This window comes from Momordica charantia (assembly GCF_013281855.1).
Source record: "Momordica charantia cultivar OHB3-1 chromosome 10 unlocalized genomic scaffold, Mcharantia_2.0 BLBB01000010.1, whole genome shotgun sequence".
Lineage (NCBI taxonomy): Eukaryota > Viridiplantae > Streptophyta > Magnoliopsida > Cucurbitales > Cucurbitaceae > Momordica > Momordica charantia.
The window spans coordinates 20,243,647-20,255,133 of record NW_028275158.1 but is presented as its reverse complement, the minus strand read 5'-3'; the positions used below and the strand labels follow the sequence as shown (position 1 = coordinate 20,255,133).

At 32.0% G+C, this 11,487-nt stretch overlaps 1 pseudogene; it reads right to left on the bottom strand.

The window, feature by feature from the left end:
- Positions 1-144: 144 nt before the first annotated feature.
- On the bottom strand, positions 145-11,252 carry LOC111021371 ((-)-germacrene D synthase-like; annotated as a pseudogene).
- Positions 11,253-11,487: the final 235 nt, after the last annotated feature.

Here is an 11,487-nt window from a genome sequence, read left to right as displayed (position 1 = left end):
TGTACATAAATGATAAAACTCCCAAAATAAGTCCACAATCAAAATTTAACTTACTAAAAATCAAAATAGTATAGCATTTCACATCATGCATTATTCAAGTCTTAGTATTTATTACATATTATAGAAATGTGTTGCTCAATGAGTTCAAATTTGCATTGGATCAACCAGCAAAGAACTGATGAAAATTTTGGTAGCGTGTATCCATCTTCATCTTTGTAAAAGAGATCTGAGATTTGAGCAAGATTTACAACTCGCATAAGAATAGTGTCTACAACATCAATAAGTTTCACATACTCTTCATTGATTTCCTTCCAGCCATTTTGTAACTTGCTTCTCTAATTCTTCTATAGCCTCTTCTTCTGATACGCCATATTGTGTCATGTAGCATTCGTTGGCTGAAGCAACATGACCCCTCTCTTGTTCAAACTATATATCGATCCAAAAATTTAAAATAAGTCATCATTTTTTTAGTCTCATTAAATTATACAAAAACTTAAATAAGTCATCTACTTTTCTTTTTAATTTTTTTTTTACTTTAAATACAACAAATGTGTTTTGGAGATTTGGATCTTTGACCTCAAAGAAAAATATAAATGCCTTAATTAGTTGTTAATGCTCGATTGTAAAACTAGGTAAATTCTTGTTAATGGGTGAAACTATTTTTATTCGCATCAATTTATGTCATTTTGATGGTGATGATGATGGCTGTTTGTTATGAATTGTATTTGGACATGTTTTGTTGATGGGTTCATGTCTTACCATAATACCCCAATAAATTATCAACTTGATGATAATCTAACTGGTTAAGACGTATATCTGCAACCAGTAGGTCAAAGGTTCGAATTCCTACCCCAATATGTTTTTATCATAGTAAATTACTACTAAAGTTTAAAAAAATTCACATGTTAAGATCAAAGATTATAATCTTAATAGTTTAATTACCTTGTGGGAAGTAATATCGTTCATGATCCTACTAATGACTTCAGATGCGATAAGCAATTTCGAATCACTATCGATCCATTCAAATACCTCCATCGAAACATCATCTCCCACGCTGAGAAATGAAGCGAGAGAGCAAATAGACCCAAGAAGAAACTCTTGCAACTTTCAAGTATTCATCCATTGTTGGTGTATAGCCATCATGATACCAATTAGCTTCAAGAAAGTAGTATCTAGCAGAGTTAGTTAAATCATAGCAATGAAGTTAGAAAGTAAAGAGGGGGAGAGAGGAATATCTTTTATTATGAGATAATAAAGAATAATATAAGGTAAGTTAGAAAGTAGTATCTTTTATTATCTAAATTAGTACATTTTTTCTTCACGCCCCCTCGACAAAATTCTGGATCCGCCACTACAATTAACATCCCACCTAAAAAGTGGAAAGATAACAAAAAGTTTAATACATTTATGTACTTTGGATTAACAAAATGCTTATATATGTGATTAGGAGGATTTGATGTTAGAGGAGGCACACAACTACAAAAAAAACATAACGGGGAAGATCAATTTTAACCCCGAACTTAGCAATGTGCATCAATTAATCAAATCACACCGTAAATTTGGATAAATGTTGCAATATTAACCTTAAACTTTAAAAAACGTTGCAATTTTTACCCTCTCGTAAATTTTCATTAGAAAATTTGTTGAAATAGTATTCTTATATGTATTAAATGAATTACCAAACATATATTTGATAGGAAATTGATAGAATTCAAATAAAAACCATACTAAAGTTAGATTTCTTTTTTGAAATTTGTAGTTATTTAATGATTGCTTTTTGTGCATAATTTGTAAAAAGCTTGATTTTTGTTAAATTAGTGGTTCTTTTTAGTTTTTTTTTCCAATGGTTCTGGTTTAAATTAATAGTTCAACTAGCGGAGGAAAGGTTGAATAAATGATAAAAATTGCAATACTTACCTAATTTTTTAGGTTTGGGATCTAGTGGTTGGTGAATCACTCATCAAACGATCAAATTTTGGAGAGATTTTTCATCGATCTAGTGGCCGACGAATTTATTGAAATTGAATGATTACGGTGAATCTTGATACAACTTATCTAGTTTAGGAAAAAAAATTGATTTTTTTCCTAAATAATCAAATGTATTGTTACAAACATCCAATTAAATAATATTGAAAATTAAACTATAATATCACTGATATTAGTTTGTTTAATATAATACTAGAATATTTGTTAAAAATGACTTGCGCAGAATTGAAAAGATTTGAACACAAGTTGAGAGGCATGGAAAGGCAATGTAGGGGCAACTACACACCAACCATACTAGAGACCATATTATCTATTTGTAACATAATATATATTATTTAATCAAATTCAAGGGCACGTGCCACTGATCCCAATGTAGACCCGCCACGAGATATGATCATATGTACACAATTCAAAATCTAAATTAATAAACATGTCACCTTAGCATTTTGGTGACGTTAAGGAGAGTTAGACTAAGTATAAGCATAATCCAAAATTCAGGAACATAATTGAAAATCATAAAGTTGGTATTTTTATCCGAGTAACGTATATACCTTTGAATTGTTCCAGTGAAAACTTGGGGTTCTTCGAATGTACCATAAACATAGTATATATCATCCAAAATTGAAGTCATCGCCACAAGTTTTGTCATGTTTGTTCGAGCAAGAGATTATTTTGGCTCAAAGAATAGTCCCAATGCCCAAATATAACATTCCACGCATCTATCTCTCGCAAAACCCAGCTTCTCCACCAGCTTCAACTCTTTCCACCACCTATATATGTATACGTAGATAATAATATTGAGTTGCTTGAAACAAATTCTAAGAATATGCCCGTCTTAATTAAAATATAAGAGACCTAACAAGAGTTTATAATATAAATTGGCTACTTTTTTCCGTTGCCAATTGATTTTGAGATGAAATCTCATGACTATTGATACAATATTAGAGCCCAAAAGTCAAATGAGTGTCCGATCAAAAAATGGGATCTGACCAAAGAGATTGGTGAACTCAAAAGAGGTAACCATCTTGAGGGGACATATTACGGATTCCACATTGAAAAAATAAGGGACCGAACAAAGATTTTTAATATAAGTGAATTACTCATCTTGTTGCCAATTGGTTTTGAGATGAAACATTAATATGTTTGAATTTTCAACTCTATACAGTGAGCTCCTAAAAGAAAAACAAAGTAAACAAAATATCTATATTACTATGAGATCTTTTTGATTGAACCAAAAGCAAAGTCGTAGACTTCAAACCTCAAAAAGATAGGTCTTATGAAAAAGTGGTAGCATTCCTTGAAATCAACACTAATTTCTTTTTGGGATGTTTCCACCTTTTAACAATCTGACTTCAAGTGCATACTCAATAATATGATCATTTTCTTAAAGTTAAACATAGAGCGGGGATTCGAAACCTTTAACATTTAAAGAGGATAATAATGTCTTAACCAAATAGGCTATGCCAATATTAACAGTAATGTCATACTATTTTAGAAATTATCACAAACCCAAATCAAATCTCTCTAAAAACACAAAATATATGCATATAGTTTGAAAACAGGAGCAAAAAAAAAAAAAAAGTACTACTTATGAACTCTAAAGAGATGGATATTTCTGACCTTGAGAATTCATGAAGTTCTCTTTGGTAAAACTTTTGCAAGATGTTATAATCCAGCTTGGCAAAGGAAAGTAAAGTAGGGTGATGCAATGGATCTTGTGCATAGAAAGATTTGTAATTTCTTGCTGCAAGCCTAGGCATGGCTTTGAAGACTGGCCACTTCAATGCATGCCTCACTTGATCTCCAAACCCACAGCTCCCTCCATGGTTTCCATTACTAATGGCTGCTTTTAATTTTGCGGTGCTAAAAGCGAGGGCCCGTTCAAGAACATCCTCTCCATGCATCTGCATATGAGACGCTCCGTGTAAGCTTAACATTCCTCGAACATCGTTTGCAAGTGATTCCTTGAAATTCCCTTTGTCGTCGATAAACTTGTTGAAGATCTCTGTTTTTCGAGTTCATGAGAACAAATGAGAGCTTTATAACGGTTCAGATTAATAAACCACCACTCAATCCAAAAGTTTAAGCTGTTGGGTTGGATAAATCAAATGGAGATCATTATAAATGGGGAGAAAAGAACAATGTAAAAGTTGTTCGAACATAAGACCTTCCGCTCTCTGATACCATGTTAAGGATGAATAAACTACCACTCAACCCAAAAGTTTAAACTGATAGGTTGGGTAAATTTAATTCATATATAGGATATCTAACAATAACTTCATAAATAAAATAAAGATAAATAAAACGAGAGTTTACCGCATGAAATAGAATATTTTTGGTGTCTAAGCAAGCGAAACCTAAGAGCAATAGTATTAAGGTCTTCGTCACTTTCTTTGTAGACAACATTATAATTCTTATTAACATGACCTAATAAATCATTAATCTCTGTGTCAAAATGATAAGCGACTCCCAAACATTGGATTGAATCAATCAAGCTGAGTATTTGGGTAGGCTTTCTCAACACAAGTAATCAATAATTTTCTCACTTCCTCCCTCAATTCTTCCACTTTCTCCTCATTAATTTTATCTTCTATTTCCTGAGGAAAAAAAAACAAAAATATAAACTTTGATATTAGAGACAATAAGATATTTATGATACTATACAAAATGTATGAAAAATAGTTTGTTGAGTAGAGTTTATATGCACTAGAACAAAATATCTAAAAGATTTATGAACTGAAACCGAAAAATAGACATGAAAATTCATAGACCCAATTCCCAAATACAACTTATGAGAAAAAAACATATTAAGAATAACTCACCAAAAAAAAATTTTTTTTTTGGTACAATAAATGGGATGGTGGAGGATTGAACCTCCTACTAATCTTAAAAAAAAGGAGCAAAATATCTTAACTCGTTGAACTAAGTTCATGTTGGCACTCCAAAGAAAAACATTGAACAATAGTAGTAATTAACTCAACATATATATATATATATATATATATTATTCAGGCTGAAAACATATACGTTAGTCCTAATATTTGAATGATTTTTCTTAGTTCCTAATATTTTAAAAGTTTTAACTACATCTTATTTACTATTGATATTTTTAGTTAAGTCCTTACGATCATAAAACGTTAAAAATAATTGATAAAATGATAACGTAATCTCAAAATACACTTTATTATTAATCGGAAAAAATACTTAGTGATTTAATCTAATGAAATAGATATACTACTCGCTCATAAAATATAACTTACTCATTTGATATAACTTAGCACGGAGTAACTTCCTTAACCCGAATTTCTTTGTTGTTATAGAAAATTGGCCCATTATAGTGTTGGTAAACTAACAATTGACAACCTCATAAAAATTAACATTTTTAAATTCATACATCATCATTCTCGCTAATTGCAATGACATAGAGTTAAGAAAAGTTATATTCGTTAAACATGGAATTTAAACTTTTAAAAGAATAAGAACCAAAAAGGAAAAAAAAAAGACAAAACATTAGAGAAGTAAGAAACAATTTAATACCATGGTTCCAAAAACTTTTAGCAAGAAAATAATCTCCTCATGTATTTGATGGGAAATTTATCGATGAACGAGTATCACCATTGATGGATGATGCATTTTGTAGAGATGAGAATTGAGAGTCCATTTTTTCTAAATGATTTTTGGGGTTTGGTTTATATCGAATTTTGTCCTCCAAGAAGAACTTTGTTTGGCAAAGAAAATGCTCCATGAGCTTGGAATTTATACAGGTAGAGGCAAAATATTTTGTAGGGAGTATAATAGACGAAGATATAAAGGCGTTTAAAAAATTCGATGGCTGAAAAGTATCAATTTAATTCCAACTTAACTGTCAATCTGTGTATAGTTCAACTGATTAAGACATCATGTTTCTCTCCGCGCGTTGTTGTAGTAAAAAAAAGGAAAAAATTCAACCTAAATTTTAGGGATTGAATTTAGTTATAATTAAGTTTACTTGGATTGTGTTTAGTTAGTTAATGAATTATCTTAGCATTAGTACGGGTTAAATGAATCAATTCTTGAACCTATTAATAATTAAAAAAAAATGCTATTTTTACTCAAAATTACATATGTGTTTACCTATGCGAGTATAGCTCAATTTATCCAGACATTATAAAATTCGAATATAGCTTAGTTGATAAACTAAAGCAATTATTACCATTTCAAAGATCGATGGTTTAACTTTTATCTCGGTGATAAAATTCGAATATAGTTTAGTGGATAAACTAAAGCAATTATTACCATCTCAAAGATGGATTGTTTAACTTTTATCTCGGTGTTGAATTTAAAAGAAAAAATGTCAAGGATGTTGTAAAATTGAGGAACGAAACGAGGCAACGTCGGGGAAATAAAATAAACAAAACAATTCAAATAATAAAGAAAATTCAAAATTCAAAATGACATTTCCCACCAATTTTCAAACTTGATTTCCCACCAAATTTCTCACTAATTTCTCACAAATTCTCACCACTAATTTCTCACCACTAATTTCTCACAAATTCTCACTCTCAATGAGCACCACATTGACCTTATTTATATGTCATAGATAAGCATGTTGTGTGATTTACATGACACTAATAATGTCTAAAATTGAGACACATAGGGCATTAGGGTTTCAACACATGGTGCATGGATAATGAAACATATGAGGTTTATGAATAAAAGACACATAGAGGAAATATGAAGCATGAATTTTGAGACACCTCAAAATTGGACACTAAGCAAGGGTTAGTGGACATCTATTTAATTAAAAATTCATAATACTCCCCCTTAGATGCCCATTGCATATATGAAATATGCCTCGTTAAAACCTTACTAGGGAAAAACCCAGTGGGAAAAAATCCTAGTGAAGGAAAAAGAGCACATATTTCAGATAATCTAATAAACCCAAAATAATACAATATATTTAACTCCCCCTCATGGAAACATCCCTTGAGATCTCTGAGTCGTCGTATTCCAATGTCGCGCACTAATGTTTCAAAGGGTTTTGTAGGTAATGCATTTGTGAATATATCTGCCAAGTTATCTTTCGAACAAATTTGTTGAACAGTGATAGTACCATTCTTTTCAAGATCATGAGTATAGAAAAGTTTTGGTGAAATATGTTTTGTTCTATCTCCTTTAATATATTCTCCTTTGATTTGAGCTATACATGCTGTGTTATCTTTGTAAAGTATCGTTGGAAGATTTTTACTAGATGATAGACTACATGTTTCACAAATGTGTTGAGTCATTGATCTTAACCATATACATTCTAGACTAGCTTTATGAATTGCAAGAATTTCAGCATGATTTGAGGAGGTGGCTGTTATGGTTTGTTTTACTGAACGCCATGATATAGCAGTTCCTCCACATGTGAATAAATAACCGGTTTGAGATCTTGCTTTATGTGGATCAGATAAATATCCAGAATCTGCGTATCCAATTAGATCAAAATTTGATTTGTTTGAATAAAACAAACCCATATCAGTCTTTCCTCGAAGATAGAGAAATATATGCTTAATCCCATTCCAATGTCTTTTTGTAGGATAAGCACTATATCTAGCTAATAAATTAACTGAAAATGCTATATATGGTATTATGTTATTAGCCAGATACATAAGTGCACCAATTGCACTAAGATATGGTACTTCAGGATCAAGAAGCTCTTCATTATCTTCTCGAGGTCTAAATATATCTTTTTTCACATCAAGTGAGCGAACTTCCATTGGAATATTTAATGGGTGCGCTTTATCCATATAAAATCTTTTCAAAATTTTCTCTGTATAAGTTGACTGATGTACAAATATCCCATCTGCTAAATGCTCAATTTGTAGGCCAAGACAAAATTTTGTTTTCCCGAGATCTTTCATCTCAAATTCTTTCTTAAGATACTCTGTTGCCTTTGAAAGTTCTTCAGGAGTTCCAATTATATTCAAATCATCAACATATACAGTTATAATGGCAAATCTCGACTGTGATTTCTTTATAAAAACATAAGGACATATTGGATTATTCTTATATCCTTCTTCTAACAAATATCCACTTAGACGATTGTACCACATCCGTCCTGATTGTTTTAATCCATATAATGATCTCTGTAACTTTATGGAATACAATTCCCGAGCATTAGAATTGGGTACTTTAAATCCTTCAGGAATTTTCATATAAATATTATTATCAAGAAATCCATATAAATATGCAGTGACTACATCCATAAGATGCATGTCAAGACTTTCAAACACAGTCATGCCAATTAAATATCTCAGTATAATCGCATCCACCACAGGAGAATATGTCTCCTCATAATCAATACAGGGTCTTTGTGAAAAACCTTGTGCAACCAATCTTGCCTTATATCTTGTGATTTCATTGTTTTCATTTCTTTTCCTTACGAATACCCATTTGTATCCCACATGCCAAACACGAGTTAAGTTCTGCCTGGATTGTTTCTTTCCATTTAAGCCAATCTTTTCTCTGTTGACATTCTTTCATAGGTTTTGGTTCACAATCGTCACTTTCAGATAAAATGTCAATAGCAACATTATAAGCAAAAATATCATCAATAACTACATTAGTTCGGTTCCATCTTTTTCCAGTCATAACGTAATTCATTGAAATCTCATTATTATCTTCAGGTACTTGACTTTCCTCAATATCTTTATGAGTAGTCATGTTTAGGATTTCTTTTGGAATATCCTCATTCTCAATTGTGTCATTTTGATTATTGACTATTTTTCTTTTTCGAGGATTTTTATCTTTGGAATCCATTGATCTACCACACTTATGGCGTGTTGCAGATTCATTAATGACAACTTTCTGCATTGGGATGTCAATTTTTGATGGAACATTCGCAATTGGTATATGTGACTTGGTCACTTTCTTGGCATCAATAAATGCATCTGGTAATTGATTTGCTATATTTTGCAAATGAATTATTTTCTGAACTTCAAGTTCACATTGATCTGTACGGGGATCGAAATGAGACAATAACGATGCATTCCATGTAATTTCTTTTTCCAACTTCATTATTTCTCCCCCTAATGTTGGAAAATTTGTCTCATTAAAATGACAATCAGCAAATCGTGCAGTAAATACATCACCCGTCAAGGGTTCAAGATATTTAATAATTGACGGGGAATCAAATCCAATATATATTCCTTGCCTCCTTTGAGGACCCATTTTAGTACGTTGTGGTGGAGCAATTGGAACATATACTGCACATCCAAAAATTTTCAGATGGGAAATATTTGGCTCTTGGCCATAAGCTAATTGTAACGGGGAATATTTATGATAAGATGTTGGTCTAATGTGTACGAGCGATGCTGCATGTAAAATAGCATGTCCCCATACAGATGTAGGGAGTTTAACTCTCATAAGTAATGGTCTAGCAATTAACTACAATCGTTTTATGAATGATTCTACTAAACCATTTTGTGTATGAACATGAGCTACATGATGTTCAACATTTATCCCAATTGCCATACAATAATTATTAAATGATTGAGATGTAAATTCACCAGCATTATCAAGACGAATACTTTTAACTGTATAATCAGGAAATTGTGCTCGTAACTTTATTATTTGAGCAAGTAGTCTTGTAAATGCAAGGTTTCGACTTGATAATAAGCATACATGTGACAATCTATTTGATGCATCTATTAACACCATAAAATATCTGAAAGGACCGCTTGATGGATTAATAGGTCCACATATATCACCATGAATTCATTCTAAAAATGTAGGTGATTCAGTCCCTACTTTAAATGGTGATGGTCTAATGATCAATTTGCCTTGAGAGCAAGCATCACATGATAATTCATTAGATTGAAGAATCTTTTGGTTCTTTAATGGATGTCCATGTGAATTTTCAATGATTCTTCTCATCATTATGGACCCAGGATGACCTAATCGGTCATGTCAAATGGTAAATATATCTGGATTTATGAACTTCAAGTTCGTAGTTGCATATGTTTTCATTACTCGTATATGAGTATAATATAATCCAGAAGATAAAGCAGGCAACTTTTCAAGTATACGTTTGTTATGTGAGACAATAGATATAATATAGAGATATTCTATATTATTCTTGTTATTAGTCTCAATATGATAACCATTGCAACGTATATCTTTAAAACTCAGTAGATTTCTCTTTGATTGACTAGAGAACAATGCATTGTCAATTGTAAATTTTGTTCCTCTAGGCAAAATTATGTCTGCTTTTCCAAAACCTTCAATCAAGTTTGCAGAATCTGATATAGTATTGACTTTTGCTTTTAGCATTGTCAATTTAGAAAAATATTGTCTACTTTTCAGTATTGTGTGCGTAGTCGCACTGTCTGCCAGACATAGATCACCATTGCTCATTTTCGAGTCATCCAATATATGAAAACTGTCCATGCTTCTTCATTAAACAAAATAATTACAATAAGAAGAAGGAAGAAAAAAGAAAAAAGAAACTTGAAATACAAAACATACATAAAAGATATAAAAATAACATTAGTTCTGAATATTCTCAAAATCAAAAGAAGCACTTGCTATTCCATCCATTGTGCTCACTGTGCCAATTTGTTCTCCAGGAGATTCAAGAAAGTCAGCCACATCCAAACTTGTAATATTGGCAGTGTCAAAGATATCACCATCCTCGTAGGCAAGATTTGCTTCCACATTTTTCCTTTTTCTTTCAAGGAAGCTTGATAAAGATTCACTAAGTGTTTCGATGTACGACAAATATGTGCCCAATGCCTAGTCATACCGCATCGGAAGCACTTATTTTCAACACTTATGGAATTCTGATCTTGTGGAGCTTTTTCTTTTTGATCAACATTTCCCGTGGTTCTTTTAAAATTTGGACGATTATAACGCCCACCACGAAATGAAAAATTATTTCTTCCTCTGCCACGGTCACGCCCTCGACCACGACCTCGACCTCGACCACGATTATTGAAATTTACAGCATTCGCCTCTGGGAATGGCGTTGCTCTCGTTGGTCGAGATTCATGATTTTTCATCAATAGCTCATTATTTTGCTCAGCAACTAGAAGGCATGATATGAGCTCAGAATATTTCTTAAAACCTTTCTCTCGATATTGTTGTTGCAAAAGTATATTCGAGATATGGAAGGTTGAGTATGTCTTTTCTAGCATATCACTATCAGTAATTTTTTCTCCATATAACTTCAATTTCGAATTGATTTTGAATAGTGCAGAATTATAATCACTTACTGATTTGAAGTCTTGGAGCCTCAAATGCATCCATTCATAACGAGCTTTAGGAAGAATATCTTTCTTTCAAATTTTGCCACAAGGCAAGGGGGTCTTTTATTGTCAGATACTCCATTTTCAACCCCTCGTGAAGATGGTGACGAAGGAAAATCATGGCTTTTGCCTTTTCCTGACTTGTGGTTGTATTTCCTTCTTGATGGTTTCTCCCAAGTTCATGGCATCAAGATGGATTTCAGAATCTAGTACCCATGACAAATAATTATTG